The following is an 8925-nucleotide window of genomic DNA, read 5'->3' on the forward strand; positions in this document are numbered from 1 at the left end:
CACACAAAAAACCTGAAATTTTAAAGCCATTAATTCTCTCACCTCTTCAGAAACATGTATTCCTGTTTGGTGTCTTTATTGCAAACATAATTTTCTCCCACCAAGCTACAGCGCAGACTGCGAGGTGCGACTTTTTCCACGTGGCAAATGTTCTGATATTCGAGGGTGTGAGTTTATGCTTTGCAAAACAGTCAAATCACTCCTCCAGTCTGGCCTGGAAGTTTTGTCGGAAAATTACACACGGAAATGTGATAAAGAAAAAAGAAACATCAGCAAGTGCGTCTTATCACGTGCCACATCTGCCTACAACGGGGGTCCTTACGAAGGAGAAAGCAAACGAAGGAAACTTCTTCACCCCCCAAAAGAATGGTAATGTTTTGGGAAAATACAACGAGTAGAATACCGGGGGAAGGTTTTCGTTTGCAAATCCCACGAAACGTCCCGCACACGCGGCAAAATTTGGCCTGCTCTCTGGAGGGGGACTTTTCTTCTTGCTAGAATGGTTGAAGGTCTAGTTTCCTTTTAAAATAAAAAGATTTTTAGAAAATATAAAAAAAAAGTCAAATTTTATAGATGTTACAAAATGGATTGTTTGTTCATCGATTAATTTTCATATTTTATTTTCAATTTTCATAGATTTTCTTTGTATATAACCACCCTATCCCTTCGAAAAAGGGATGCTGGGGTGGCTTTGTTTGCTTGGTTGCTTTTCCTTCTTCGATGCGATCGATCGTCATTGTCGTCGTCGGTTAGCTCAAACCAAACACGTGGGGCAGAATTATATTAAAGTCTTCGAACGGAGGCAACATTTTTGGGAGGGATGAAATGCGTCCGAGAAGAAAAGATCTCGGCCCACCCACCTCCCGGAAAAGTGCGTGCGTTCTTGGTTATTTTCGACCCTCGGGGGAGGAAGATTTTCACGCAGTTGCTGATGCTGGGCCAACGGTAAGGACTTGCTGCGAGGAGAGGTGGTTTAGCAGAGTGGAGTAGAAAGGTGTGAAGGGAAGTACAGGGGGATTCTTAGCTTGAGGGGGAGGAAAAATCGATGAGACGTGAATAACTTTGAGGCGGAAAAGAGAAAGCGAATACTTATTTTGCCGAAAATAATTTCTCAGAATTGTATTTTTAGGAAGGTGTCGAATTTTAAAACGTTTCTTGACTCAGCAGATGCTTGAGCAAACTTACATACTATGAAATACGCCTTGGAAATTCAAGTTTACATGATTATTCAGTTATCAAATATTATAAAACTTTACCTAAACAAAAACAAAAATAGCATTTGAACATAATTGGCAAGGGTCAAGCAAGAAACACACTTTAATTTTTCTGGCGTACCTCAAGAAAACTTATGAAATAAAAACGTTTGTACTTAAGGACGTAGATGGTGTCTTTCACTTTTGGAGCAATGCCTGTCATTAATGGTTCTAAATTCAGGGTCCAGAAATAGTAAATTGAAATGAAAAACTAACTTAATCCACCTATGTGGTTGGAGCCTTCCTCACAACAATGGCTGTACACAAGTTTCATCTATTTTTATATCCGGCTTCCAAAAAGTACATCGATAACACTTAAATGGCCATGTCTCGAGACAGGGTTGCCAGATCTTCAATGTTTTGGACTCGTTGGAAAGGTCTTTTGATAACCTAACCAACAATGGGTCGGATAGTGGATCCGTACATAGTTTACATACATTGAAGTGAGATCCGGCTTAAAAAAAGTACATCAATATCACTTAAGGGGCCATATCTCGAGACAGGGTTGCCAGATCTTCAATGTTTTAGACTCGTTGGAAAGGTCTTTTGATAACCTAACCAACGTGTGGTCGTATAGTGGATCCGGACATAGTTTACATACATTTAAGTGAGATCCGGCTTCAAAAAAGTACATCAATATCACTTAAGTGGCCATACAGTATGTAAAAAAAGTATTTACACCCCTTGAGCACTATGCACATTTTGTGATGAAACATGTAAAAAAATTAAAGTTTGACAGGAACCTAGTACTACGTTTTGTTCAGAAACTCATGCCAAACATTTTGCTACAAACAGCTCATGAAAAGATGATTTCTATAAAAAGTTATATAACAAATCACGGCGTGTTTTCTAGAACAACCTTATCAGGAAAAAATAGTCATCGCCACTTTCAAATGTGTCTTATAGGAAATTTTCTCAGCTTTCCAATGCTTCTAAAAGCGAAATGTTTCATCGGGAAATTTCTGAGATATCTCTATTTTAAGTTTTTTGGTTTTAAATTCCTTTATTATTTATTGGAAACTTTAAACTAACAGTTCAGAAAACTTATCAAATGATGAGTTTCATGAGTCATTTACTCATCAAAATGTTTGCACATTTTGATGAGTAAGACAAGAAACAACTTTGTAGAAGGTTGCAAACCGCTAAACATTTTGAAAATTATGTTTTGTCTAGGTTTTTGAATATATGGGATTTATTCAGAAATTAAAATCATAAAACAGTGTAACAATGTTTGTTTTACAAGAATTATTTGATAATTACATATTTTTGTGTACAAATATCACGTGTCTACTCTGATTTAGCTTGTTCAACCGAAACTTTGGCAGGTTTGTGATTGTTTAATGGTATTTTTGAATTTTAATGAATAAATTTGATATTTTCTTAAGCAAACATTAACCAGGAACATAAATACAAATATGATTTCAAATCGAAAATGTACTACATATTACTGTAGCAAGCTTCAAAAGTCATATTTTCATTAGTATAAAATAAAGATAAAATTTTATAAAATGTTTTCTGTAGAAAATGCACTTAAAAGTCGAGTCTTCCAATTCAGAATTCTGAAAACACCGTCACAAACATTTATTTTTGTTTGAACAAAAATTAAATAGTATTTTGACAAAAACAAAATTTAACAGAAACTTTCTTTCCAAACTATTTGAACAAAAATCAAGACATATATATTTTTTAAGATGAGATTGAAGATGAGAGTCTTATAAACTTCTAAAATATTGCTAATTCCTTGATCATTTAATTAAAAAAAACTGAAACAATCATTTCATACTAATGAAAAGTATTTCTCCTAAAGCTAGCAACTGTAATTTGCAGTATAATTTCGAGTATAAAACATGTTTTTTCCATGCAACTAGTTAGTGTTTGATTAAGGAAATATGATATTTATTCATAAAAATCTAGTAATTCCCTATCGATCTCGAACCTGTAGAAATTTCGGTTGTATCAGCTAATTCCAAGCTGAATCAGAGCAGACCGGTGTTATTTGTACACAACAATTATGTAATAATCTATTTGTTCTTGTAGAAATAATATTTCAATACGTTTTTATTATTTTTATTATTTGAATAAATCCCACATATTCAACAAATCGGTTAAAACTTAATTTTCAAAACTTTTAGCAGTTTGCAACCTTCTACAAAGTTGTTTCTTGTCTTATTTTGCACATTTTGGTCAGTAAAATACACATGAAACACATCATTTGACAAGTTTCCTGGACTGTTATTTAAAAGTTTCCAATAAATGATCAAGGATTTTAAAAGAAAAAACATAAAATTGAGATATCTCAGAAATTTCCCGATGAAACATTTCGCTCTTAGAAGCATTGGAAAGCTGAGAAAATTTCCTATAAAACACTTTTGAAAGTAGTGATGACTATTTTTTCTCCTTAAGGTTGCCCAGAAAACACGCCGTGAAATACTATTACGAAAATAAAAAAGGTGCAAAAAAAGTTTGTACACCTTTCGAAAAATTATCATAAATAATGTTATTTGTTGACAAATCACCATAAATCCAGTCTCTCAACTCCAAATAGGCATCCTTGACTGATTAAAAAAATAATTTGGATTGAATATAAAGTTTACTAACTACTTAGTATAAAAGTTTATATAACTCTGGAAATTCTATATAAAACTTATCTAAACTTAATTTTGCAAACTTTTAATTCAACTAAACTTCAATATATTACCATAGAATTGCTAAATAAACATTTTGGAGTGGGTATAACACCGTTTTGGGGGTATTTGTATCGATAGAATAGATTTTTCGTTGGAATTTCGTACCAACCCGGAATTACGTCGTCGGAAAATCCGCCGGCATCCGAACCGGTCCACAATTCTTAAGTCAACCTATGTGGCATCGGAAAGGGCATAAAATTTCCGATCTTTTGATACCCATACATCTAGGTTTTCTATAAAACCCACGTTTTTAAATACCTGGGCAAAAAGTAAGTTTGATCCACGAGAACAAAAATTACGAAATTCCATACATTTTTGGCAGATTGCTCAAACAAAACCATAACAACGTTTTTACCTAGGTATTTAAAATCGTGGGTTTTATAGAAAACCTAGATGTATGGGTATCAAAAGATCGGAAATTTTATGCCCTTTCCGATGCCACATAGGTTGACTTAAGAATTGTGGACCGGTTCGGATGCCGGCGGATTTTCCGACGACGTAATTCCGGGTTGGTACGAAATTCCAACGAAAAATCTATTCTATCGATACAAATACCCCCAAAACGGTGTTATACCCACTCCAAAATGTTTATTTAGCAATTCTATGGTAATATATTAACATTTAGTTGAATTAAAAGTTTGCAAAATTAAGTTTAGATAAGTTTTATATAGAATTTCCAGAGTTATATAAACTTTTATACTAAGTAGTTAGTAAACTTTATATTCAATCCAAATTATTTTTTTAATCAGTCAAGGATGCCTATTTGAAGTTGGGAGACTGGATTTATGGTGATTTGTCAACAAATAACATTATTTATGTTAATTTTTCGAAAGGTGTACAAACTTTTTTTGCACCTTTTTTAGTTTCGTAATAGTATTTGTTATATAACTTTTTATAGAAATCATCTTTTCATGAGTTTTTTGTAGCAAAATGTCTGGCATGAGTTTCTGAACAAAACGTAGTACTAGGTTTCTGTCAACATTAAATTGTTTAGATGTTTCATCACAATATGTGCATAGTGCCCAAGGGGTGTAAATACTTTTTTTACATACTGTATCTCGAGACAGGGTTGCCAGATCTTCAATGTTTTGGACTCGTTGGAAAGGTCTTTTGATAACCTAACCAACGTTGGGTTGGATGGTGGATCCGGACATAGTTTACATACATTTAAGTGAGATCCGGCTTCAAAAAAGTACATCAATAACACTTAAGGGGCCATATCTCGAGACAGGGTTGCCAAATCTTCAATGTTTTGGACTCGTTGGAAAGGTCTTTTGATAATCTATCCAACGATGGGTCGGATGATGGACCCGGACATAGTTTACATACATTTAAGTGAGATCCGGCTTCAAAAAAGTACATCAATATCACTTAAGTGGCCATATCTCGAGACAGGGTTGCCAGATCTTCAATGTTTTAGACTCGTTGGAAAGGTATTTTGATAACCTAACCAACGTTGGGTCGGATGATGGACCCGGACATAGTTTACATACAGTTAAGTGAGATCCAAATATATGTGAAAACACATTTTTATACATAACTTTTGAACTACTTATCGAAACTTCAATCTGTATAAAACTCGATCTATGGGACCCTAAGCCAAGTCGAATGCAACAAGTTCGGGTCAAATCGGTTCAGCCAGTGCCGAGAAACATGAGCTAGTTTGTTGGTCACATACATACATACAAACACACATACACACACACATACACACACACATACACACAGACATTTGTTCAGTTTTCGATTCTGAGCCGATATGTATACATGAAGGTGGGTCTACGACGTTTTTATACGAAGTTCATTTTTAGAGCAGGATTATAGCCTTACCTCAGTGAGGAAGGCAAAAATAATCACTATATGTAAAATGCTTCTACAAACAATTCAAAGAAACCATTTTTTGATTGAAACATTCTGATTGAATGTTTTTCACAAACAAACATGGCCGCCAAATGGTCGATCGGGAAGACTTCCTTTCAGAGCCAGAATGTTCTTATCATATTCTTATTTGCATCTAATCACTGGGTAATTCTCCGCCAACTCACACAGCAGTTGCCCCGACCCCTCTTCGATTTGCGTGAAACTTTGTCCTATGGGGTAACTTTTGTTCCTGATCATGAATCCGAGGTCCGTTTTTTGATATCTCGTGACGGAGGGGCGGTACGAACCCTTCCATTTTTGAACATGCGAAAAAAGAGGTGTTTTTCAATAATTTGCAGCCTGAAACGGTGATGAGATAGAAATTTGGTGTCAAAGGGACTTTTATGTGAAATTAGACGCCCGATTTGATGGCGTACTCAGAATTCCGAAAAAAACGTATTTTTCATCGAAAAAAACACTAAAAAAGTTTTAAAAATTCTCCCATTTTCCGTTACTTGACTGTAAAAAATTTGGAACATGTAATTTTATGGGAAATTTAATGTACTTTTCGAATCTACATTAACCCAGAAGGGTCATTTTTTCATTTAGAACAAAATTTTTCATTTTAAAATTTCGTGTTTTTTTCTAACTTTGCAGGGTTATTTTTTAGAGTGTAACAATGTTCTACAAAGTTGTAGAGCAGACAATTACAAAAATTTTGATAAATAGACATAAGGGGTTTGCTTATAAACATCACGAGTTACCGCGATTTTACGAAAAAAAGTTTTGAAAAAGTTGGTCGTCATCGATCATGGCCGTTCATAGTCACCCGCGACAGACACGGACGACGAAACGAAAAAAAACGCAAAAAGTAACTTTTTCAAAACTTTTTTTTTCGTAAAATCACGATAACTCGTGATGTTTATAAGCAAACCCCTTATGTCTATATATCAATTTTTTGTAATTGTCTGCTCTACAACTTTGTTGAACATTGTTACACTCTAAAAAATAACCCTGCAAAGTTAGAAAAAACACGAAATTTTAAAATGAAAAATTTTGTTCTAAATGAAAAAATGACCTTTCTGGGACAATGTAGATTCGAAAAGTACATTAAATTTCCCATAAAATTACATGTTCCAAATTTTTTACAGTCAAGTAACGGAAAATGGGAGAATTTTTAAAACTTTTTTAGTGTTTTTTTCGATGAAAAATACGTTTTTTTCGGAATTCTGAGTACGCCATCAAATCGGGCGTCTAATTTCACATAAAAGTCCCTTTGACACCAAATTTCTATCTCATCACCGTTTCAGGCTGCAAATTATTGAAAAACACCTCTTTTTTCGCATGTTCAAAAATGGAAGGGTTCGTACCGCCCCTCCGTCACGAGATATCAAAAAACGGACCTCGGATTCGTGATCAGGGACAAAAGTTACCCCTTAGGACAAAGTTTCACGCAAATCGAAGAGGGGTCGGGGCAACTTTTCCCGATTTCGTGTGAGTTGGTAGAGAATTACCCCACTATAAGTAATTTATATATAAAATGTTAAAAATATAAAACAATTTTTTTAAATAGTTGAAAAAGCATAAATTTCACACATTTTTGCTTATCCAGGATGTTGATTGAAAATTTTTTTTCAACTGGCTGAACCGATTTTGACCAAACCAGTTGAATTCGACTTGGTTTAGGGTCCCATACATCGCTACTGAATTACTTGAAGTTTCGATAACTAGTTCAAAAATTATGTATAAAAATGTGTTTTCACATATATCCGGATCTCATTTATATGCATGTAAACTATGTCTGGATCCATCATCCGACACATCTTTGGTTAGGTATTTGAAAGACCTTTTCAACGAGTCCTCAACATTGAATATCTGGCAACCCTGTCTCGAGTAATGACCACTTAAGTGGTATTTATCTTTTTTTTAAGCCGGATCTCACTTAAATGTATGTAAACGACGTACGGATCCATCATCCGACCCATCGTTGGTTGGGTAATCGAGAGACCTTTCCAACGAGCTTACAACATTGAAGATTTGGCAACCCTGTCTCAAGTTATGACCACCTAAGTGATATTTTTATACTTTTTTGAAGCCTGATCTCAATTAAATGGATGCTAACGATGTCCAGATGCATCATCCGGTTAGGTTAGGTAATCGAAAACCCTTTCCAACGAGTCCTCAACATTAATGATCTGGCAACCCTGTCTCAAGTTATGACCACTTAAGTTATATCTGTGTACTTATTTTTCTGGGTCTAAAAAAATTGTTGAAATATGTGTCCAAACCACGCATATTACCCATGATTGGTAAAAAGTGAGGAAGGCATCAACAACATAGGTGGATTAAGTTAGTTTTTTTTTACAAGATATGATTTAATAAGTCAAACAATACATTTTTGTCATTTGGCTGAAATGAAATCAAGAATCAATTATTTTCCAATTTCGAGCGATTTCGTGCATTTTCTTTTTGTTTTTTTTTTTTTTTTTTGTTTTTGGCTCAAAGTTTTTGAAGTTCCATCTTTATGACCAAAGAAGCCATTCTGTGTCATTGGTTCCCCCATACAAGGCACCATAGAATTTTGGCACCTGTCCATTCATTTTTTTTTCCTGAAATCACTTTTTTTTCTTTTTAAAATTTTTGAATTGAAGCCTTAGAAAAGTATGGACAAAACATTTGCCGCCGGGTTATGAGCTTAATATAAAATGTTTTTATTTAATTTTTTGATTTAAATTTTGAATACTCTAATTTTTTTTTTCAAAATATAGTCACTTCAAGTTTAATTTTGACTAAAAAATTCCAGCCTTCGATTTTTTCAAATAGTGCCCATGATTGTCCATTCCTGAATTTATTTGTCTCGAAAAGTTGATTAAGTTCCGATAACATTGCCTAAGAAATATTGAAGCTTGGACCTCTGGTTGCAACAGTATCGCGAATAAAAGAAAAGGAAACAAGAAAATGTGAGTTTTTTCAGTCTCATTCAAACAGCCTTTGTTTTTCTAGAACCAATAAAAAAATGAGGAACTAATTGTTTTTTTAATGTTAAAAAATGAAACATTTGTGAAATTTCCTAATATTTTTGAAAATAAAATTCATGGAATTTTGGAATCAACTTTAACAATTTA

This window comes from Culex pipiens, chromosome 2 (assembly GCF_016801865.2).
Source record: "Culex pipiens pallens isolate TS chromosome 2, TS_CPP_V2, whole genome shotgun sequence".
In the NCBI taxonomy this organism is placed as follows: domain Eukaryota; kingdom Metazoa; phylum Arthropoda; class Insecta; order Diptera; family Culicidae; genus Culex; species Culex pipiens.